Below are 24,154 nucleotides of genomic sequence, written 5' to 3'. Positions count from 1 at the left end.
GCAGGAAGGGCCAGAAAAAGTGGCTATCACTGATTGTGTTGGTACTCTGTTGTTTTCCACGACTCGGTTACAGCGATATACGACAATCACGCCACTGCTAACTTTTCTAGTGTTTCTGTCGGAGTCAAACCTGAGTCGACACCTCGTACTAATCCCTTGGCGCACGCGAGGCGACTAGGGATAAGTGCACTCACCGGAGCGACTGGGAAAGATGTGCACTTGAGTAAATGCGCAACGCATGCCTGGTCTGGCGACCTTCAGACAAGGCCTGCACGGCCGAACTGCCTTACGTTTGAGATCGTCTGGTACAATGGTGTAGCAGCATGAAGAGCCTCCTGGATAGCCTGAGGGTTATTCAATCTGATGAAGCCTCCATCGGAAGTCACAATTGCCACGGGGAGGCTGGTTGCACCGCTGCGTGGGAAGAAATTCAAAGGTACCTAATTAGTGGAAAGAGAAAACGCCCAAGGTGAAAAACCCTTCCCAGAGAGTTCTTGGACATCAGCGTAAGCTGAAATGGCTAATACTAAGAAGAGACTACACTAATAAAGAACAAAAATGGATAAGATCCCCCGATACTCAGTCAAACCACCAGAGCTGGGGTGCTCTCTCACGAAGGCATTCGAACACCACGTTCGCTCAGCTCAGGGCTAGAATCAGCAGTCAAGTGCGCCCTCGGCACTTTGTTCTCTCCCTCTTCATACGTAGAGCAGGTAACCGGTAGCCTATATGAGAAGGAAAATGCAGCCGAGGACGGCTTAGGTGGTGTGAATGTTATTCACAAATTTGATGGCATAAGTGAAGTCGCCTGACCTAGCACAGGGGTATTTGGAGATATGTAGAGTAATACGCTGTATTTTCACTTTTATTTTCAAGAATTTCGGTGAGGTGAATATGAAATGATTAACTGCAGCAAAATATTTCGCCTAAATGGCGTCGCAGTTTGTTGCACTGGTTACCTTGCTTTTGTGCTGCCTTTGTATATACTATACATGAACTGTGTACTTCAGTGGAACAACGTGCAACAAGCGGGGACGGAGCAATATATTTACTCTAGCGGGAATTTGATATTAGGGAATCACTTCCACATGCTTGATACAACCAACAAAACTGTTTGGTAATCCTTCGACGGACGGCTAGTCAGTCTGGAACGGGAAGAAAAGACTAAAGGGTTCAACGTTCTGTACTTGTATATTTATTTATTTTGTTTAAAATCTGTACAGAGGCTTGTGTCTGATCTTTCTGTGCCGTTATCGTTCAACCAGTCTTGACATATTGTAATAACAGTAAAAACATAGACTGCTGAAGTTCGTTGGTGCCTATTGTAGTGCTATAAAGACCCAGAGGCAGTTATACTTAGCACTCTTACCCCACTTGTCCATGAGAAAAAGGTATTTATTCAAAGCTGGGGCTTGTAAATAAAACATAGGCATAGTTCATTTCCAAAGGTAAATTCTCGCCCCCATACCATATCGTTTCGCTGCTCCAACTATATAAATCAAATGAATAGTAGCTACCGCTGGTTACTCGTAGTTAATTGTTGTTTTGTTTTACAAAGACGAAAAACACGACGGGAGACAGACAAAATAAAGAAAAGCCGGGGTAAATTTTATATAAAAAATTAAGTTGACCGTGTGCATTGCACGTTCAATTTACGCAGCTTGCTTCGCTGTCGTGGTACATTCCAATTAAGGCAACCACACGGAGACACACAGGCTAATAGTGCAGCTCATGTATTCCTACGAGATGGAACTCAATCTTCGGAGCAACCTCTAGCAGAGTAGACGCTCCCCTCGCAAACCACCGGTTCTTGCAGATCTGTCTTTCTTCTCATGATTTACATTTGAAACAAGCGCTTTTGCTTCGTCCGTTTCGTTTTATTTGTGCTGGCAATTAATCATAACCTCTCCCTAAAATTGATTTGAACTGCGCTTGCTACTTCAAAGGAGAAATATACAGGGAATACAAGGAACGCGTAATGGAACCAGAGCGCCCCCTAATTTGCCTGCCACCGAACCGCGCCAAATATAGATGCGTCACTTTAATGATCATGCGCATTTGCAGCCGTGGAGCATAGTGGAACTTATATGAAAAACATTTCGCGTCAGCTACTTGCGTTGCGCATTATTTGCATCCGCTGTGACTAATGAGACAGGTGGGACGATTCGCGTAGTGGCTGCCCAAATCGCCGTGGCATACGCTTCACCATGTGCGTATGGATCGTCGCAAGGAGATTGATTAAAGCGAGCGACAGCTTGAAGGACGCGGAGACCACGCTGTGTTCGCCTAACGACCTCGGCGGGGCTCTATTTGCGCAGGGCGTCCCCGTGGCACTGCTTCCCTTACCACTGTTCACCTAGCTTATTTACAGTGCTACGGGCCTCCTGTGTGCAAAGCTTGCGTGAAAATGTACAGTGCTTTGTGCTCCTGTGCTTTGCCGGCAGTTTTGTGGAAGTGCGCAGTCGACGAGCATGCCTATCGCTGGCCCTGCCTAATTCTGTACGTTAAGCTGGCTGTAACTTAGATGACGCATAGCTCACAAACATTGTGGACCAAGTTAACGTACTGAATGGGGCAAAATGAGACGATAAAATCTCTAAGGTGCAGATATGTAATCTGCATTTTTTTTTAACGGCGAAAGCCTTTCTAGGCTCATGGTGAAGTTTGTGCCAGCAGACATGACCACCGGAGTGTGCCCCGAAGCGTCATCACGCCATATGAAGACAGATTAAAGACAGATCAAAGGATGAAAACTGATTGATAGTGACAGTTAGTGGATGATAACGTTATAATAAATGTTGGTAGAGGTCAATGACTTGTAATCACAAATAATTACTAATGACTTGTAATGACTACTAATGACTCCGAAATCACCACTATGTCGAACGAGGGCTTGTGATGACCACAATTAATTGCAAGCGACTAAAAATGCTTAGTAATGAGCAGCAATGACTAAAGAAAGAAGAGAAAGAGAAGAGGAAAAGAGAAAGACGCGAATGATAAGAGGAAGAAGAGGAGGCATTCGCCATTCACCTTTTAAGAGAGATCTTAAGCGATTCTGTAATTTTTTTTTTAGATCGAAAGTTTGCCCTGTGGCACAAAACGTGTAAAGCATGTATGCCGTGTGTCCCAGCTGACATTAGTGAAGCTGATTAAAGAAAAACATACTAAGAAATCACGGTACAAAATGCGATTACAAGACGCGATGTTAAGTTGTCAGAGGTCTGACGACGGAACAACGTAGGTTCTAAAGTTGTATCTTGCACCATATTATTTGGCCATTTTGTTCCTTTAAACAGCTTGGCTAACTTTACTTGGCACCTTCTCTATATGCACCTGTATACATTACATTAAATGGAGTCTAGCAGGGATCGCCAGATGGTGGTCAGGTGGGAGGGATGAGCGTAATTCTACTTTTGACAGGTATTGGCAGTTCGATGTGGCGTCTTGCTGATGACAGCAGTAATTGATTTAGCTTAACTTCGGCCAAAAATCCTGCCTTTTGGTGTTTTTGTCCTGACTACCAAAGCAACAGCACGAAAGCACCATGGAACCAGGTGGTGGGGGTGATTATGGTGGTGATGGTGGCAAAGAACGCTGCTCGTTTTGTTAGAAACAGTTTCTCATAATCGAGTTATCTGTCACAAACTCCCGTTATTTTAGTGGAGATCGCTCGGTGTTCTCGCAAATTGCGTCTTCTTCTGTCCATGTACTCATGCGCTGACACGTGAACCTGATAAATAACCTGTACATTGTTCAACGTCTATGAGTATCTTACGGTTAAGTTCAACTAGCTTTCATCCGCCGACACGCATTATCTCTCTTTTTTACGTGGAAGCAGAGCCTACATGGAAAAAAATTGCATATGAGTTGTGCAGAGGATAAATAGCTGTTGTCCTTGATATGAAATGTAACCTTCGTTTAGCTCGTACTTGGGCATATCTATGATAGTTATTGCTCATACAACTCTAAAAACACAACAGGATATTGTGTGTGTGTGTTTTGTAGACAATCTTTACGTTTTGGTGCGAGGGTGATAGCTGCCCTTTCCACACTGCATTTGCGTTTGTTCCTACATTTACGGAGTGCTTGACTTGTAATAAGTTTAGGTTTAAGAACAATTGCTCAACCTCGTTATTTCTCGGGCCGATAAGTGACATGTGTGACATTTCCCGGAAAAGAAAACAATTTTGTCGTGTGCATCCGAACCAGTGAGACCAGAAAAATATGTCAAGACAGAATCTATTATTCGGAAACATTACGTGAGATAGGCGAAGATATTTTGATACTACATAATTGTTAATATCTTGCTACGCTTTGCTGCCTGTAACGGTATGAGGAAGTTGCAAGCTTTGTAGTGCCAACTGCTTGAGGTGACAATTTGAAGGGTTTATAGGGACGTTACATTCGCAAGGCCTAATAGATAGTCGCGTAACCTACTTTAAAAGTGAGACAAAAATCGCAAATTGGTATGGTGTCCATACGACCTCAACGCTGGTACTGACGGGTTGAATGATTACTTGTACTGTTTAATAGGAGGCACCGACAAGATAATAAAACTTCTGGTGTTGCCTCGTCATATTTAGCAATCGCTACAAACAAGACTTTACTCTCAACAGAGAAGAAAAAAGTAACCAATGCATTTTCAACGCACCATGGGAAAAGTATACATGGTGTTTCAGCGAACACTTTCAAAAATCTTTAAAAGTTGGCTGTGGAAGATATCACAATTCTAGTTTCTGAGCTGGTCTACTCGAAGCGGTGGTCAATACTTGCACAACAAGTTGAGATGCAAAATCGACTAATTAATAAAAATTCACTAATTAAGTTTTTAACTAATTACATTATGGCCCATGTGATTACAAATTCTAGCAGTGGAGTTCACAAAGCGGATTCGCTTGGTACGCATTTTCAATATGACACCTGTTTCGAGATATAAATTCCCGAACTTTGCGGAGAAATGCATTGGTGTTCCAGGTAATTTGTTAACAAAACGTCGTTTCATGCACTGAAGCACACAAGTAACTGGAAGGCCTATGCGTTTCTCCGCAAAGTTCGGGAATTTATATCTCGAAACTGGTGTCGTCCTGAGAATTAGTTCCAAGTGATCCCTCCTTGCGAAGTCCGCTGCTAGAATTTGTAAATTGCAGTACGGGTCATAAGATAATTAGCTATAAATTTAATTAGTGAATTCTTGTTAATTAGACGATCTTGCATTTCAATTTTTTGTGCAAGTAGTGCCCGCCGCTCCGAGTAGACCAGCTCATAAACTAGAATTGAGATATCTGCCACAGGCAACCTTTAAAAAAATTTGAAAGTGTTCGGTTAAACACCATGTATATGCAAGCAACAAAGAACGCTACGGACTACAATCCCCTAAGTTACATCACACATACTCCGTGCATTATGTAATGTGTTTCGGTGTGTTTTCATGTTACCTACTCCCTTTCAATGCGATAACATGGTAGACAGACCTCACCCAGTTTGACGGTAGCATTGTCCTGCCTAAAAACATTGGCCGATTTCAAGAGTAGTGCAGTCTGAAAAATGTGGGCCGATCCAGAAAGCAGTGTAGTATTATACAACGTCTCAAAGCGCTAGCCGTCTCCAGGGGAAAGCACGAGAAACTGGCGCATGATAGACGTGCCAGACGTTTCTAAGAGTGGCTTTTGCATGAGAGAAGAATGCGTGCAATCGTGGCTTAATGACTGGGCTGTTGGGCTGCGAGATGAAGGATTGATGCCACCATCGGTCTATAAAGAAATGCCACCATTTCTTTATAGCGTTATGGGCGGACTTCATCCATCTTGAAGGTACCTAACAACAGAAAGCTTGTGGTGGTTTTGGCGAGTGTGTTCTAGTGTGCACAACGTCGCAAGTAGAAAAAAAAAATGCCAGGTAAAGAAACGCGAGTTGGATAAATGATGGTGTTCAAGGTTGCTCGTAATGCGCGCGCGCGTATCTGTGGAGACGTCAAAATTTCAGTATGCTATTGCACACTTTGTTAATTTGCGTTGCAGTTTCGTTTATGCCCTAGAACCTCTTCTCTTTCAATATTAAAACGCAGCTGTCTATACCGAAGTTCCAAAGCAGAGTTTACATCTTTGAATGTTATGAAGCGAACTTCGGCAAAAGCTTTGCGAGAAAGCAGCCTTATGAAACGTGTGTAAGCAATACAATGAAGACCAGCCACTGTTCTGAAAGGAAGGCGTAAGACTTAAGAAGGCACATGAGGTCAGTGGAGCGTGTCTTCTTTCCTCTATCCTAATCTAATCCAGTTTCCTCTCCCTATGCAGAGTAGCATGTCAGGGGTCACATGCACGTCCGCAACAATATTATCTATTTCAAGAAATGGCTTCTATCTCTCTCTCCATCTGCCTTTTAGAAGACAATTGCTAGCCCGCTTCTTTTCTTCTGCTGTGTTTGTATGTGTTTAAATGTAATAATACATGTGTATTGTGTATCCTTCAGTCACGTAATGTGCTCCTACCTTTACCGCGAATGAAGTGGCGCCAGCTCTGTCACCCCACCGGAGTTTTCAGCAGAGATCGAGCACGAAGACACAGGAAGTGTTTTGTATAATGCTATCGCGTTAAAATATAACGCTGAACAAGAAAGCCCAATAGTGTCACATTGCACCATATCAGAAGCGCTCCTCTAGGGATTAAGCTAAGCCAATGTAAATAAAGAAAAGAGGAAGACTCACTCTATACGCTTCTCAAAAGTTTCGTTGGCCATTCCTGTCCCTACTAAAATTTCGATTGGGCCGAGGTTCTCTTGTTTTGTTAAAGACTCGTACTCCCAAACTTCCGGAAAAGTCAACAGATCGATACTTGTAACTTGCGTCTCGACACGGAAGGAAGAAGGACGCGAGCGACCGCCTCTTTCACAAAACAATTGCTGTTCGAGGTTCCCAAGGCGGAGCCGCCGCAATGACTTCAGCCGCTTCAGCAAGGCTTCTTGATGATCCACGTACCTTGGACTCTAAGAAGACAAGGTGGGAGGGAAAAGTTTGGCACCGCAAAAGCATGCGCATAGGGGCCTTCTTTGATGCAAAATGACTCGGCGCATTCTGAGCAAGGGAGAATTGACTTTTTCGGTACTGGTCGATCGTACCATAGTCGTTCGTAGTACAGGATGCTGAAATCATTAATCGAGCTTCGGAAACATACGCCTTCTTTGCTTATTCAATGAAAGGTCAAGAACCTTCGTGTAGTCGTTCGATCTGTGTTCAGAATCGGTGACTCTTTTTGATCGCTTTAAATGGCCATTATTGTATGGAAACAAAAATATTTTACAGTACTCGGTGCTAGCTCCTCATTTGCGGGCGGAAGTATCCAATAAACAGCATGCTGGTCCAACATTAAATTATATTTTGTCGCTTCGAGCAAGAGGTGTTCGCGTTTTTTTTAAGTCTCCTTACAACGTTGCGGACAGATGTAATCAACAAATTTATTTCAATGTGTGCGGAATGTTGTGCACGTAAAGACACCGAAAAAAAAATCAATTCAGGGAAAGCCCACAGGCTGAAAGAGTGTTCAATAATCCCTTTGGCAAGCATCTTGTCAACCTTGCTCTGGATAATTTGTCGCTCAGAGGGCGACACCCGGTATGGGCGTCGGCGAAGAGGTGCTGCATTGCCGGTATTTATCGATGCTTCACGACCGTAGTTTGACACAAAGAGCGATCACTCAGGTCGAAAATGTCGGAGTAGGACTCGAGGAGGCCACGGAGCTCTGCGGCGTGTTGTGTTGAGAGGTCCGGTGCAATCATCGTTTAAAGTTGTCGGTCGGGGCAGATGCAGAAGGTGCGGAACGAGCACTGGTCGAAGATGGCGCAACACATAAAGCGGAAATGTGGTATTCGTGCGACGGTGTCAACGTGGCTAGAGACATGCCTCGAGGAACTACTTGTGGGCACTGTCCGAAATTTAGGATGGGAAGACATGTCTGATTGTCCGCAACAGAAATGATGGTGCGTGGGAAGGAGACATTGTGAGAAAGCAGAGCTGAAGTGGTGGGAGTAAGGACATAGTCTCCGTCAGGTACAGGTGGGCAGGCTAAAACAGGGATGCAGGTTGCTGCTAGAGATGGCAGGCGAATAAAATCCGCGGAACAAAGCTGAGTTTGAGTTTGAGCAGGAAGGTCAATGGGAACAGGTACGGGTAGGTCAAGTTGTACAACACTGGCTGAACAGTCAATCAGAACAGAATGGGCGGCCAAAAAGTCTAGTCCGAGGATCACATTGTGAGCGCAACGTTCGAGCACAGTAAACAAAACGGACGTGTGGCGACCGGCGACACTGACACGAGCAGTACACATTCCATGCACAGGCGGAGTTCCACCGTCCGCGACCTGGAGCATTCGAGTCGGAGCAGGAGTAAGTACTTTCTTCAAGCGCGTTCGAAGCTCCGCACTCATGATAGAAATTTGGGCTCCAGCGTCGATGAGTGCTGTAACGGGCAAACCATCTACGTAGACGTCCAGAAGGTTCCGATCAGTAGGCAGGGTCAGCAGAGGAATTTCAGGCCGGGGTTCAAGAGCAGCGTCACCCCCAGAAGCTGCCCCAGTTAGTTTCCCCTGGGAGAGCGGCGACTATGTGGAAAAGCTTGGTCGCGAGTGGGCTGGCCAGGAACTTCGACAGAGGCAAGAAATGTGGCCCACACGTCCACAGTAAAAGCAGATGGTTCTATCGTCATGTGTGCGCCGTTCGGCCGGGTTGCGATAGCTCGGATATGGGCCGTATTGGCTCCGGTGAACAGGGGCGGAGCCAGCAGACGAAGCAAAGTCAGGATGGCTGGCAGAGCAGATGGTTGGAAGACCCACATTGGCAAGTTTTTGGCGAATGACCGACTGAATGAGAGACATAAGCGGCCGGCAATCGCCACAGCACTGCGTCACTGGCGTAGCAGAAGACGCTGCTTCGATTTCTCACCGAACGATACGTACGACGTTCTCGCAGGAGATGGGCTTACGCGGTGGACAAATGTTTTCGCACGTCGATGAAGCTACGGTATTTGGTAGACGTGTAAACTGTTGAATTATGCGGCGACTCTTCGCGTCTTCAAAGCGCCGACATTCGTTAATGATCTCATTGACCGTTGTTATGTTCTTGTAAACAAGCAGATTAAACGCGTCGTCCACGATGCCTTTTAAAACGTGGCTGACCTTGTCTGCCTCTGTCATATTGTTATCCACTTTGCGGCAAAGAGCGACGACGTCCTGTATATACGCCACGTAAGATTCAATAGACGTCTGTGCACTGGTCCCAAGGTACTTCTTCGCAGCACGTTGGCGGCCGACGGGCTTGCCGAAGAAATCTCTAAGCTTCTGTTTGCACTGATCCCAACTTGTAATCTCTTCTTCGTGTGTTTCGAACTAGACCCGTGCTGTTTTCTTGAGGTAGAATATTATATTGGCCAGCATAAGCGAGTTATCCCACCTGTTGTGTGCACGGACCCGTTCGTAATTCTGCAACCCGTCATCGACGTCAACGTTGTCGATCCCGGCAAACATGCCAGGGTCGAGAGGCTGGGCCAGGATGACCATCGGTGGCGACGACGGTGCCATGGTTGAACTCTCTCCTTTGGATAACATGGCGGCCAGGTTACGTCCGCTACGTTGCTCCGCTTGCGCAAGTGATTACCCAGCACCTCCACCAATGCTGTTACAGGAAGGAAGACGCGTGCGTCTATTCACAGATGGCTTTTAATGGCTGAGCCAACAAGCGTAGAGCACGATAATACTAAATTTTTCTTCATCGTCTCCAAGGCAACCATCAGCCTCCTCTTCTTCCCACATTACCGACTGTGACAATGTTGTAGATCTCCAATGTTTACCATTGGGCTAGCTGGCAGTAGGGTCGGTTTGCTGCACCAGGTCCCGTCTTCTTCTTTTTAAATATATTATCTTTAGGAGGTGTCGGCGCATTAAATTGGCGCTTTAGAAGTTATGGTGAAGCAAAGGCTGCAGATAACTTTTCGTACTGTTGTCCCTATATATTATATCGATCTGTTTTCCGAACGCGAACCATAGTTGAGCCTGTTCTCGAAAAATAAAGAAAAGTGCCAGTTATTAGTTGGGCGCTCTAAGGGTCCGTTACTTTTTCTCTGTCTGGGATAAGGTTGGGATAAGAAAAAAGGGGAAAGGTATGGGAGCACAAGCAAAGCAAACAACGTGCACAATCCAGCGGTGGAAACGGTAGCTGGCAACGCTCTCAAAATCTAGTTGGCACTTGGGCACCTGGAACTGCACCAATGTAGATACAGCTTCTGCCCGTATTTACTTAGCGAGTAGGCTACTGACATTGACCTGATATTTCTTGTTCTCATAGTGGTGCTTTTTTACAGTGTCTTTGGTAATATTTAGATTACGAAAGAATTTCAACTGCGTCTTGAATCACTTGTTTACGACATCAGTTACCGTTCTACAAGTTCCAGAAATGGGCGGAATGGAGCTCGCTGGAGTCAGCAGACAAATTAGTGCTTGTGGAGCTGAGTGTGTCGCTGGCTTTGAAAACTACGTATTGCGTCCTTGAATGTCACTTAGGCGAACAGGATTCTCGTGTCTTTCTGTGAAACATTTATGTGCTTGACGGGATTTGATTGGTAACTTTGCACAGCCATAGATGACTGTTTTTCCAAACGAGGACTAGGCTAATTGGAAATCAGGTTAGACACTGACGAGATTCGTTTCGTAAGCTATGCAGCGGACTTCTGGTGGAAAGGGAACTGCGTAGACAGCCGCCGCCGCTTGGCTGTGAACGAGTCACCTAGAGTAACTGCGGTTCATATTTGTATGGCTGAGTGTGGCGGGGGCTGATGTTAGCCAAAAAGGAAGAAAAATGTCATGCTGTGCTTGGCTCTTCCAGTAGCAGCCGGAGATTCTGTGTAATACAGACAGTCATGGTCCACGCCTGTCTTCTCTGAGGTCAGGTGTTGGTGTAGAAGGGGAATAAACAGTTGTTTTCTAAAGACAGGGGGGGTGGGGTTGATGGGAGAGGGATCAAATCCTCTTGTGGAAAGCTTAAATATCTGGCTGAAGGCACTTATGGGAGTTCGGTATAAGCAGATGCATTTTGCACGGGTAATGACTGATAAAGATTGTGTTTCTAGTGGCTACTACTTTCTACATAGACCAATTTGCGTTGACGAAATTTGTTGCAAGCGAACTTAGGGGTCATTAAGCTACAGAATAGGGAAATTTTCTAGAGGTGTTCTGTGCTAATCAAAGAGAACAGAGGTAGAAAAACTGAGACAAAAAAGCAAGAAAAAAAAAGAAAAGAATAAACGATCTGAAAGACGGAACTATGAGTAGCACACGCCATGAAGCTCCAAACGGCTACTCTAGCATGTCTCACTAAAATCTGAGAGTATGGTTGTCCATCTTGGCCTGGCATTCCGAGTAGTAGGCAATTGGGATGCAAAAAGATTTCGCGTATGTAAATGTCACTCTGAGCTACGGACCTTCACATGACACTTTTCGATATACCGGGAATAAAGCTGGTGGGCGGAATGCAGTGGACTACCGCACTCGTGTCCGCAGTCGCACTGCCAACTTCCACCCGCATAACTTCTTGATCTGACGCACGGTTGAACATATGTACTAGCGAGGCTTGCATACACAATATGTGTCTGTAAAGATAAACTGTGTACAAATTACTCGGATGTAATACTTTTCGGTACGAGTGCAGTAAATAATTATTTGAAATCGGTAGGAAATAAAAATTATATCTGGGTAAACGAGGAGGCCTACTTATTTAGGCAGCATTCTTTAAGCTACGTCATGAGTCAAAAAAGCGACCTTTTTATTTTGCATGCCAAAATGCACCTTTCGGAGACGCGCACCTGGAGAAGTCCTTATGTCCCCAATAACATACAAATGCACATCGGACTACTAGGAGAGCGATATTTGCAATGAAACGCCCGAGCCAATTATTGCCGACTGGGTGTTCCCTTAGCCAGCCAATCCCCAATTCCGTGTTTCCCGGCATTTTGTGCTGGAGGAACACAAGCAACGCAAAGTATAATCGAAGGCTCGATATTTCCTTGTCAGTTGCCTTGTCTCTAGAACGCTTCGATTAGCGGTTCGATAACTGCTTCCCCTGGCTTCGGCCAAATGGCTGCATACATGGCCAGGCTGCTTGCTCGGGCCACTGTGATATCGATCTGCGATGTCATCGACTGGAAGCATCAGAGAACGAGAATGCACATGAGGACATCTGTGGATACCGTGTAGCCTAGACACAATACCTCGGAAGGGGCGGCCATAACGAAGGTAAATATAATAACGAACGAAAGCAAAAACAAAGCACACAGATTTAGAGACAGAGCTAGACTGCTGCCATACGGATAATTGGAAATGGTGGCGAACCCTAACTCTCCCTTGCGCGTTCTAACAAACACGACGCGTGCCCTTTCAGTAAAAGATTAGCCCCGGTGCAAAGCGTAGCCGCTGCTTACTTTACCTTCGTTTTTGATCTATTTTCATGCGATTATCTTCTATGTAGTTTCTGACTGCACAATTTATGCATCGCCTGCCAAACGAACGGCCAGTTCGGCTTCCATCGTTGCCCCCGCACCATTTTATTTTGAGGCTCCGGGACCGCTTCAGGGCAAACGAGCAGCGCAGCGAACCTGTGATGGTGGTGACAAATCGATCATACGCTCTCTCTCTCTCTTCTAAATCGTTTAAGAAATTCACGTTGACGTCGTTTTTGGACGACGTGCTGCACGCGCGGCCTCATCGCGGAGCGGACAGGCGTCGCCAGCTTCCACTCGGCGCGCTGTTCTCACTGCAGCATGTAGTCGTCATCACCGACAAAGTTGTATTTGACGTTGCACTCCCACGAGGGATCGGAGAGCAAATCGCTTTTGCGGGAGCGGCGACAGAAGGCTGACTGGCCCCCCCGCACTGTCATATCGACCGTAGTTCAGCAACTGCCAAGCAGGGGGGAAAATGATCTGGAAGGTATGAACGGAAACACAGCACATGGTCAGACGACGATTCTGAGCGTGCGATGACAGGGGAATGTGCCTTGGCTTTTCTGGAGAAAGAGCGGGTAGAAAAATTTTCGAAGCATAAAGACAGTCCCGAGATTCATGGAACGAGTGTAGGATGGGGGGCGAACAAAAATAATGGCCGTCTTATTGATGGTATTTCTTTATTTTTCTGGTAGACATTTTTCTGCATTTCACCTCCTTTCTTTTGCGTATACCTAGGTCAACAATTTTGTCCTAGCTCGTAATATTATATGGTATATTTTTTTAAAAATTCGTATATACGGAGAGATAAACGGGATGGCAAATGCAGGGGGGTTAACCGGGCGAGATCCTGGTTTTGTACTCTGCGTTGGGGGAAGGGTAAGAGGAAGTGAAAAATGAAAAATAGGTTGCCATGCGACCTACGAGGTTACCCAAACGAAAGAAAGAACGCGTAGGCCTTCCTCGTGCTTTCCTGAATCGGTGACCGCATATACAAGGTGGTAATTTTTAATTTTTACAAAATATTTAGCGCTGCGCTGTTGCAGATATCACAGTTGTAGTCCTTGATCTGGGTTCTTCAAACAGGCGGACATGACCTTCATGAGAAATAAAAACACTTAACTAGCTTATTAACAAAAATTCACTGATTAACTTCTTGATTGCATTGCGGCCCATAATGTAATTTACGAATTGTAACCAGTGATTTTGCAGAGCGTATCCAGTTGAAATGAAATGCGAGAAGGGCACCAGTTTGGAGAGGAAAGGAGGAGGAGGAGGAGACAAAGGGGAGGAAAGACAGGGAGGTTAGCCAGTGTAAGTACCGGCTGGCTACCCTGTGCTGGGGAAAAGGGTAAAGGGAATAAAAGGAGAAAGAAGAAGAAGAGGAAAAAATGGAAACCAGAAAATTCACACAGTAACGCGATACTACGCGCTACAACATTCAAAGGCGGTCGCACAATTCGCATGTCCTTAAAAACTTCAGCAAAGCCCTTAAGGCCTTGAGTGCCGAAGCCCGTCTGGACCAGTGTCCTAGAGCTTTTTCCTCTGTAAAGGGGCGATTGTCCAGTTTTTCCAGCGCGGTCACGAGCACTTTTCTTGGCACTTTGTAACGGGTACAGTCACGAAGGAGGTGCTCAATCGTCTCCTCGCAGCCGCAGGTGTCACAAGTAGGGCTGTCGGCCATTTCAATGCGGAATAAATAGGAGTTCATGAATGCCAGTTTGGAGATATGCGACATCAAACTCTACGCGAAAATGCACTGTTGTTGTACCTACTTTCTCAAACAAAACGCTTTTTTATGTATTGACACGCAAAAGTAAATGGAATGCTCAAGTATTTCGCCCACACTTTGGCAAATAACATCTTGAAATTGGCCTAGAAATTAATTCCAAGCGATGTAGAAGCATAAGCTGTTGTGCTAGTTGGTCTGACATTTGAAGCTAGAATAGCACTGAATTGCTGATGAAAAGAACCCAGACGGAAGGAACAGAGATTCTTGTCTGTATCTATTTTCCTTCCGTCTGTGTTCGCAATGCTACGCTCTTCTACCTTCATATCAAGTGGATACGCCTTGCTAATTCGCTGGCTACAATTCGGAAATTGAAATACGTTGCGTAAAGTAAATAATGAACAAGTTAATTTGCAAATGTTCGTTACCTGAACATATATTTCGATTTCACGTTCTAGTAATGTCTGCTTCTTCCAGTAATACAGCTCATGGACAAGAATTACGATATTTTCCACAGGCGATTCCTAAAAATTCCGTCTGACTTAAAAATGATCACCCCGTATTTAACTTTGTTTTCCCAGTCTAAACGTTCGCTGCCCTCAGAGGCTTTTGCCCTCCAGGGTCGTAGGTAGATATGGCGGGACCCTTAGATTGTGAATCTGTGCATGTCCTTGCGTGTTCTTGGATTCTGTTCAGCACAGTCACTACGTTAAGTTGTGTACTAGCGCTCATATGAGCGTCGTATTATTCCTCCTGCTGTGCCTCCTTTTCATTGTGTGTGGAACGTTGTATTTGTGTTTGTGATATTTGACTTTAGGGACTTTTTTTTTCAATGCCAGCTGACGAGCACTACCCGCCACCATCCTCTTGGAGTGCTGTTGAGCGGAGATACGGGCGGGAAGAAACGGAGCGGACAGGACACTCCATTTCTTCCCGCCTGTATTTCCGCCCAACGGCACTACATGATGCACCAACTGGCTCCACACTCTATGCTTCTCACCATCCTCTTCTTTATTGTCATTCTAATTGTTATGAAGCTTCGGCATTGACTTCCAGCTTTTAATTTTGCATGTGTTAAACAAACATGTTAAATATATGATTTGTCGAATGCTGTGTACAACAAAGCTGTTGTGAAAGATAGATTTAACCAATGACATTGCTTCCGTAGTTCTTTATGTGTAATAGTCTGTTACGTCGTCATAAGGCCATGACACGAAGCAGGTAATCAACACACGTTTTTTTATAGTAACGTATTATTGTTCCGTAATAGTGAAGCTTGGATCCGATGCATTGGAACAGGTTTCGTCTTAAAAAGGTGTTTTACGCATGCATAGCAGAAGAGCGATGCTTTTCGCGAATTTCTTTGAGAGGTGCTTGCGTGCACGCAAGATCGCGAAGCGGTTCACTACAACGTTTATTTTACAGCAATGAAAAAAATAACAATGTTAGTAACATTTATGAGTGCCGGTAACAGTACAAGTCAAGGCCCAAATCCCCTGATCTGCGTGTTGAAAACTAATCGAGATATTCGCCGTATATCCCGAGGAAATTACTGAACACAAAACTTTAGGTCGGGAGCTCCTCTCTCAATACACGAGAAGGGGATCGCTTTCTTCATCATCCATTCCCCCAAATTAGGTGAAGTCTGTTGCAATTAAAGAAAAAGTTACACTCTAGTGACTACAAGAGCAGCAAGATCTTTTCTTTAGATTATTATTATTTTGAATAAAAGGTTTCGAAAAATTGCAAAATACATAAAAAATTTCGAAAGTCGTACCAAGTTTTCAACTCTGCAGCTCAGTAATAAATATTGATATTGCTACGGCACAATATGCGCGATCACGAAAGGCCAGCAGTGTGAAGACGACGACGACGATTAGAAGCTAGCGCGGGCTGTTGCCTCTTGGCCAAGCGCAGCGTATTTTCCTTGTAAATATATTTGTACATAGCTTTTCGTCTGCGTCTTCCTACGTAACATATCTGGTGGAGGTGGACGTTCCCTGTACCTCGTCACGGAGCTTCGCAGTGGACGGTACGTCGAGCCTTCCTTCATGGCTCCCGGCGACGACAACCCGACTCCACCGGCTCCGACACCTGCTGCCACTTCGACGACCTACATCACTCTCCCCGCTCCCCGTGATCCTGGCGTATTCTCGGGCCAAGATGGGGAAGACGTCGATGACTGGATCAGCCTGTATGAACACGTCAGCCGCAATAACCGGTGGGACCCTACTATTATGCTCGCCAACGTAGTCTTTTACCTCGGTGGCACACCTCGAGTTTGGTATCGCACGCACGAAGATGAGCTCACCAGTTGGGATTCACTTAAGACACAGCTTCGAGACTTGTTCGGCAACCCCTACGGTCAACAACTTGCCGCGCAGAAGGCGCTTTCCGGCCGTGTGCAGACGTCAACAGAGCCCTATGTCACGTACATTCAGGACGTCTTGGCTCTGTGCCGCAAAGTTGACACCCACATGACTGAGTCAGACAAGGTTTCCCACATCCTCAAAGGCATTGCCGATGACGCCTTCAACTTGCTCGTTTGCAACAACGTAGCGACGGTGGATGCTGTTATAAGAGAGTGCCGCCGCCTGGAACTCGCCAAAAGCCGACGTATTGACCAGCAGTTTGCCCGTCTGCCCAACACCCCAGCGACATCTTCCTGTGCCGACGCTCCTCGTCCCAACAACACTGCCGATGTTACCAGGATCGTCCGGCGTGAGATCGAGGCCGCCTATCCGGCTGCCTTCGACTCCAGTCCCACCAACACATCTGCAGTCACGGTCTCACTGATCCAGGCAGTTGTCCGCCAGGAGTTTGAAAACATGGGTCTTCACACCATCTGCTCGGCCCATCGCCCTAATACCCGCCCGGCTTCTTCGATTTCGCCCCGTCCCGCATCTTCTTACCCACCACGTTTCCGCAACCCATCTGAATGGCGCACTGCTGACGACAAGCCTATTTGTTTCCACTGCCATCGAATCGGGCACATTTCTCGGCACTGTCGTAGTCGCTGGAGTTCCCCGAGCCGGCCTACTTATACTGCCTACTCTCGCCCCTCAGGTGGCCCTTCTCGTCCCTATGCCGCACGCTCCGATAATGCCGCCACTGATTCTCCTGCAACGAACCGCCCCTATTCTCGTTCGCCTTCGCCCCAACGACGACAATCTCGCTCTCCCCAGCCCCGTCGCTCCTATTCGCCGACTCCCTTCGGACGCCGCTCCCAGCCGGAAAACTAGACGATGCAGCGCCTCGAGGTGACGCTGCATTGCTCCCTACGCCGCCAAATCCTCTACTGACTTTGCCCACTCATCTGAACCTTCTTGACGTGCAAGTCGACGGTGTTTCTGTGTCTGCTCTCATAGACACTGGGGCGCATTTGTCCGTAATGAGCGCTGACCTTCGTAACCGGCTCAAGAAAATTATCACGCCCGCCACGACGCCTGTTGTCCGTGTCGCCGATGGCGGAACAGCCCCCGTAATTGGTATGTGTACCGCCCGCGTCTCCTTCGCCGATCGCTCAACAATCGTGCTATTCACAGTCATCGCCCACTGTCCCCACGACATCATCCTCGGCTTAGACTTCCTTTCCGCACATTCTGCTCTCATCGATTGTTCCGCCAGTACTCTCCGCCTTGACCTGCCTGTTCTGGATCCTGCTGAACCACACCCCAGTCGCCTCAGTTCCGCCGACTTCGTTCGCTTGCCACCTTCGGCACTGACCTACGTTGACCTAGTGTCATCCCCACCAGTCCCCGACGGTCACTACATCGCGGCTCCTATGCAAGACGTCCTCCTTACACATGGGATCACAGTACCCCATACAGTTTTATCTATTACGGCGAATTGCGTCTGCCTGCCAGTGGTCAACTTTGGCTTGACGACACAAGTGCTGCCACGTGGGATGTCTTTGGCCCAGCTTTGTTCATTCGAGGATCACTCAGTAGCATCCATTGCAGTAGACGACACTTCATCCGATACTCCTCTACCATCGCAGTCGGCAAATTGTACCATCGCTGACTTACGGAAAATGATTGCCCCCGACTTGCCCTCCGAGCACGCTCGTGAACTCTACCGCGTTCTGTTTTCCTACCACGATATTTTTGACTTTAACGATCGTCCTTTAGCCCAAACTACAGCTGTCAAACATCGCATTAATACCGGCGATGCCCCTCCTATTCATCGCCGCCCGTATCGAGTGTCACCAGCTGAGCGTCAAGTTATTCACGCAGAAGTTCGCAAAATGCTTGCCAAGAACATTATTGAACCATCATATAGTCCATGGGCGTCACCTGTAGTACTGGTCAAAAAGAAGGATGGCTCATGGCGCTTTTGCGTGGATTATCGGCACCTTAACAGGCTTACCAAAAAGGACGTGTATCCCCTGCCTCGGATTGATGACGCCCTTGACTGCCTCCACGGTGCTCGCTATTTCTCTTCTATTGACCTTCGCTCCGGCTACTGGCAGATTGCCGTGGACGATCTCGACCGCGAGAAGACTGCTTTTGTCACACCCGACGGTCTTTATCAATTCAAAGTGATGCCGTTCGGTCTATGTAACGCCCCTGCCACTTTTGAACGCATGATGGACTCCCTTCTTCACGGTTTCAAATGGTCCACGTGCCTGTGCTACTTGGACGACGTTATCGTATTCTCCCCAACGTTCGCTACGCACCTCGAGCGCCTCTCAGCAGTCCTGGACGTTTTTCGGCGAGCCGGTATGCAACTCAACGCATCGAAGTGCCAATTCGGCCGTCGCCAGATTACCGTCCTTGGACATCTCGTTGACGCGAACGGAGTGCAACCGGACCCAGGCAAGATCCATGCTGTTACGCACTTCCCTGTTCCGAAGTGTGTCAAGGATGTGCGCAGCTTCATCGGCCTTTGTTCGTACTTCCGCCGTTTCGTGAGAAATTTCGCCGCCATAGCACGACCACTAACCGACCTTTTGAAAAAAGACGCTCCTTTCCAGTGGGGCGATAACGAGGCCTCTGCATTCTCTCATCTAATCGACATTCTCACAACGCCTCCCGTTTTGGCCCATTTCGATCCTTCTGCGCCTACCGAAGTCCGTACTGATGCCAGCGGTCACGGAATTGGAGCAGTACTGGCACAACGCAAGCGTGGCCACGACCGTGTTATCGCTTACGCCAGCAGGCTCCTCTCACCCGCGGAGCGCAACTATTCCATCACTGAGCGTGAGTGTCTGGCCCTAGTTTGGGCGGTTGCGAAATTCCGCCCATACTTATATGGCCGATCCTTTTCCGTTGTCACAGACCATCACGCGCTTTGCTGGTTATGCTCACTGAAAGATCCTACAGGAAGACTTGGTCGCTGGGCCTTACGCCTCCAAGAATATTCGTATACTGTCACCTATAAATCTGGCCGACTACACAAGGACGCTGACTGCCTGTCTCGCTACCCGGTCGACGAGCCTGACGACGCCGACAGTAGTAGCGCCAACGGCATTTTCTCTGTCTCTGCCTTCGGTAACATCGCCGATGAGCAGTACCGAGACCTATCGCTGCGAGCACTTATCGAGCGTCTGCGCTCTACACCTACCGATGCATCCGTTCGCCGATATGTCCTCCAGGGTGGCATTCTGTATCGAAGGAACTTCCTCCCTGACGGCTCTGACCTTCTTCTTGTCGTGCCAAAACAGCTACGACAGACTGTGCTCTTTGAGATGCATGACGCACCCACTTCAGGACATCTTGGGGTAACCCGCACGTACGACCGCGTCCGCCGCCGCTTCTATTGGCCTGGTCTTGCTCGCTCCGTTCGACGCTATGTTGCTGCCTGTGATCCCTGCCAGCGTCGGAAGACACCTCAGGTGCTACCTGCCGGTCATCTCCAGCCGATCACCGTCCCTGTGGAACCGTTCTTTCGTGTTGGATTAGACCTGCTCGGTCCCTTTCCCACGTCATCTTCTGGGAACAAATGGGTAGCCGTCGCGACTGATTACGCCACCCGATACGCTATCACTCGGGCTCTCCCTACCAGCTGCGCCACTGGCGTCGCGGACTTTCTCTTGCGTGACATTATCTTGCTTCATGGCGCCCCGCGACAGCTGCTGACTGACCGTGGTCGAAACTTCCTCTCGAAAGTTATCGCTGACATTGTGCGTTCCTGCTCCATTCAACACAAACTGACTACTTCATACCATCCTCAAACCAATGGCCTGACAGAGCGGTTAAACCGTACTCTTACCGATATGCTGGCCAAGTACGTTTCCAAGGACCACCACGACTGGGACATTGCCCTTCCTTACGTAACATTTGCGTACAATTCTTCCCGGCACGACACCGCCGGATTTTCTCCCTTTTATCTACTGTACGGTCGCGAACCTACCTTGCCCCTAGACACGGCACTTCCTCCTGCTGCGGTCTCAACAAGCGAGTATGCGCGCGACGCCATCGCCCTCGCTGACCATGCACGCCAGCTTGCCCGTGCTCGACTGACGGCCTCACAGACCACTCAGCAATGTCAGTACAACGCCCGCCATCGTGACGTACAGTTTTCACCTGGTGCGCTCGTGCTCCTGTGGTCGCCCTCTCGTCACGTCGGACTTTCAGAGAAGCTCCTTTCGCGATACACAGGGCCCTACCGCGTGCTGCGCCAGGTGACGCCTGTGACTTACGAAATTGCTCCTGTGGCCTCAACCTCGTCCTCTCCTGTGGCATCTAGTGATGTCGTACACGTCAGTAGGCTCAAGGCCTACTACACTGCTTCCGAGTCCGATCTTTAGTCGCTCCGGGACGGCGCTTTTGCAGCCGGGGGTAGTGCTACGGCACAATATGCGCGATCACGAAAGGCCAGCAGTGTGAAGACGACGACGACGATTAGAAGCTAGCGCGGGCTGTTGCCTCTTGGCCAAGCGCAGCGTATTTTCCTTGTAAATATATTTGTACATAGCTTTTCGTCTGCGTCTTCCTACGTAACAATATCACAATTTTGTAAAGTGCACTACTTAAGACACCTAAAGCGTGCGAACTTGATGTAGTAGAAAACACTATAAAATATATCGCTAATTCTTGAGTATTACTTTCGCAAAACGTTCGTAAGCGCTGCAACAATTTCATATAAGTTGCGAACTCCTAAAAATGGCCCGCTTTATACGCTCGAACAGATGCAGTTTACTGAACTGCGATATTCGCTTTTGGTGCAAAATTACTGATTTGTAAACTTGATGCTTTATTTTTTCTAACTTACCTATTTTCGGCAGTCTCTCTTGCTACGTAAGGTGTCCTAAATTAACGTTCTACTTCCTAGAAATGCGCTAGAATTTTGTCTCCAATGCAATAAGTTTTATTTAAATTAAAATAAACATGTGCTTTACATGTGTTTGGATAATCGGAGTTTGCCCCGAGTGACGGCTTCTTTTTATTGAGTACGATGTTGCGTAACCATCACTGTGGGGACGCACACAAGGCTGTTCCGGTGCGATGGCGTCGCGTCCACTAACTCACGCTACCAGCAGGATAATAAGAGGCGGAATAGTCTGTGCCGAAATGATTGCTCCTCGTCGATCACGTGTGCTGTTCCGCCACTGCCAGTGTGGTTTGAAAAGAACTTCCTTGCGCATTAGGATGAGACGAAAAGGAAAGAGCATTGATGTGAGTGCAGCGCGCTAGCGAGCTACGACACGCGATGATGACAACGCTTGAAGGAAAAAAAAAAGGCAGACAGCGGGAATTGAGAAGCACCAGGGGAGGGCCACTGAGGAGAGGGGCGGATGCTCATCAATGACTAGATATGCGTGCTTGCTACGCTTTCTCTTGTCGATCGATTGCGTGAAAGAAAGACAACTCAACACGAGTGCGGTGTGCTCTAATGATGAGAGCAGCAGCGACGGTTACATGTAATAAATGAGCACGCGATGGAGCTTCGCCTTCTGCGCGCGTTTGGTGCAGCGAAGCTGTTCGCTTTCTTTCGCTTTTCTCTCTTTGCGCCTCGTCCGTCTACCGCTGCTAGTCTTTGATGATTTAAGCGCACGATTATACTGACATGTTAATTAGGTGGTTGGAAATGGAGGCCCTCTTCAACACCGTCTCGCACGATCGATTGGGCTTTTCTCTGCGTCGGCAGATACGCCGAGTTTTCTTCGCCGTGATTAGTCTATCTCCAGCTACGATTGCTTCATGCTCCAATGCATTTGCCGTGCCCACACGTGAGGGTCGCATGCCCGAACATTGTTTGATGATAAAAAAAAGAAGGTTATCTGTCTGGTCGGCAAGATAGCGAACACTTACTGGAAGTTCGCTTAGGTTGATGATGGGGTGTTTAAAGCCGTGAGTATCAGATGTAACCAAAGAACCCAAGAACGTGGTAAAGAGTCGTCAATGAAGCTGCTAGTTAGCAAAACACACTCGTATGTAACATGACTGCGAAACGTTCGAAATTAATAATGGATTGAAAATTGGCCATAAATATTGTGAAGTGTGTTGTAAAAGTGAAACATACGTTGTAAATGAATGAAGCTTACTGCGTTGCTATTCAATTTTGAATAGCTCTAATGCTTTACTCTTGAAACAGTTGCACCCTTTCGGGTGTAAGCAAACGCCGTTCGCAATGCAAACGATAATGCAAACGATAATGCAAACGCCGTTAGTGATTTGCAAGTACCGGGCTCTCAGCGTTAAAGAAAGAAAACGCGGACAAGACAGATGACGATTATCCTTGTGTGGCAAATATACACTCCAAAGGGAGCAACTGTTTTGAGAGTGGTCACCAAATTCACTCAATGCAAACGTCAAACAAATGCTACGCTTACGTTATACTGCAGCGGCAACAGCCTGTGAGATGGATTGCTTGCGCGTAGAGCGTACAGGGTACCAAGATCACAAAAAAGAATTATGGACATCCAGCGCAGATGTTGCAATTTATGTTCACCTAAACTTCAATTTCCGTTTACTGACACGAGTCAAAATACATTGTCACTGTAATGTGCAGGAGGAAACTGGTGTAATAAATGATGGAAAAGTGTTGAAGTCTTGCGCCGGGTTTCAAGCATAACGATTACCTGCATGCGCGGCAGGTGCGGAGACCGCCCAGCACGTGACCCACGTGACCACGGATTGCAGTGGCTCCAGGATCAGTCCCATTTACTTGGCGAGAAATCTACAGAGCAGACGCGTCAACACCCGGTGAAGAAGGCATAGAAAGTCCCGCGGTAATAAAGGAACTGTGCGCTCGAAGGTCATATGTTTATTGCAGTGAAGCTATTTGCGTAACATGTGTTGTTTTGTTGCGTAGTTCCCTAAAGAACAGAAGTGGCCACCACCAATTCGTTGCACAGATGGTTCTATCTGAGCCGACTAAATGTGCGCTGCTGTGTGTGAGCTATTTAGTCACAGAGCAGCAAACACGGCCAGCAAAGACGGGAACTTTTCGCTAGCTTCACTATAAAATAACTATGATCTCGGTGAAAAATCGCGAGTGTGTTATTGCCCGGTTATGTTGGGTAGGTTGTCGGTATGATAATGGGGAGGTGGTAACTTTCTTACAGTGTCTGCTCTGCTGCCGACGTTAGGGCAAAAATGTGGAGGACTGCCGTTTCCTCGTCGTATCTACCTTCGCCTCTTCTACCGCTACCAGGTTTACCATCAGCGAACAGGTAAGAGTGGGTTCTGTTCGTGTTTCGTAGTCTGAGTCGAAGGAAGAAGTCATCAGTTCGTGTCCATGCTTTAATTATGGCTATCTCACTTCAGAACTGTGTCTTAACTACATGATCAAGGGGAGTACGGTAGCGCGACTAGAAGACGCGACAAAAGAAGACACATAGGGGACACACACAGCGCTGTGTGTGTCCCTATGTGTCTTCTTTTGTCCCGTCTTTCAATCGCGCTACCGTACTCCCCTTGAAGATGCATTACCAACAAGCCCACATCGCCACCCTCGTTAATAACGTGAATCTTGTTAGAGATTTTAATGTCGCACGT

At 47.2% G+C, this 24,154-nt stretch overlaps 1 long non-coding RNA gene across 1 annotated transcript in view; it reads left to right on the top strand.

Annotated features, from left to right (window-relative positions):
- LOC129385025 (uncharacterized) overlaps positions 1–23,823 on the top strand; it is a 204,879-nt gene extending 181,056 nt beyond the window's left edge. The window contains exon 3 of the long non-coding RNA XR_008612556.1: positions 23,722–23,823. This is a non-coding gene — a long non-coding RNA (uncharacterized lncRNA). The remainder of the gene's footprint in view (positions 1–23,721) is intronic.
- The last annotated feature ends 331 nt before the right edge of the window (positions 23,824–24,154 follow it).

This window comes from Dermacentor andersoni, chromosome 5 (assembly GCF_023375885.2).
Source record: "Dermacentor andersoni chromosome 5, qqDerAnde1_hic_scaffold, whole genome shotgun sequence".
Classification (NCBI taxonomy): domain Eukaryota; kingdom Metazoa; phylum Arthropoda; class Arachnida; order Ixodida; family Ixodidae; genus Dermacentor; species Dermacentor andersoni.
This window is presented reverse-complemented; position numbering and strand designations above follow the sequence as displayed.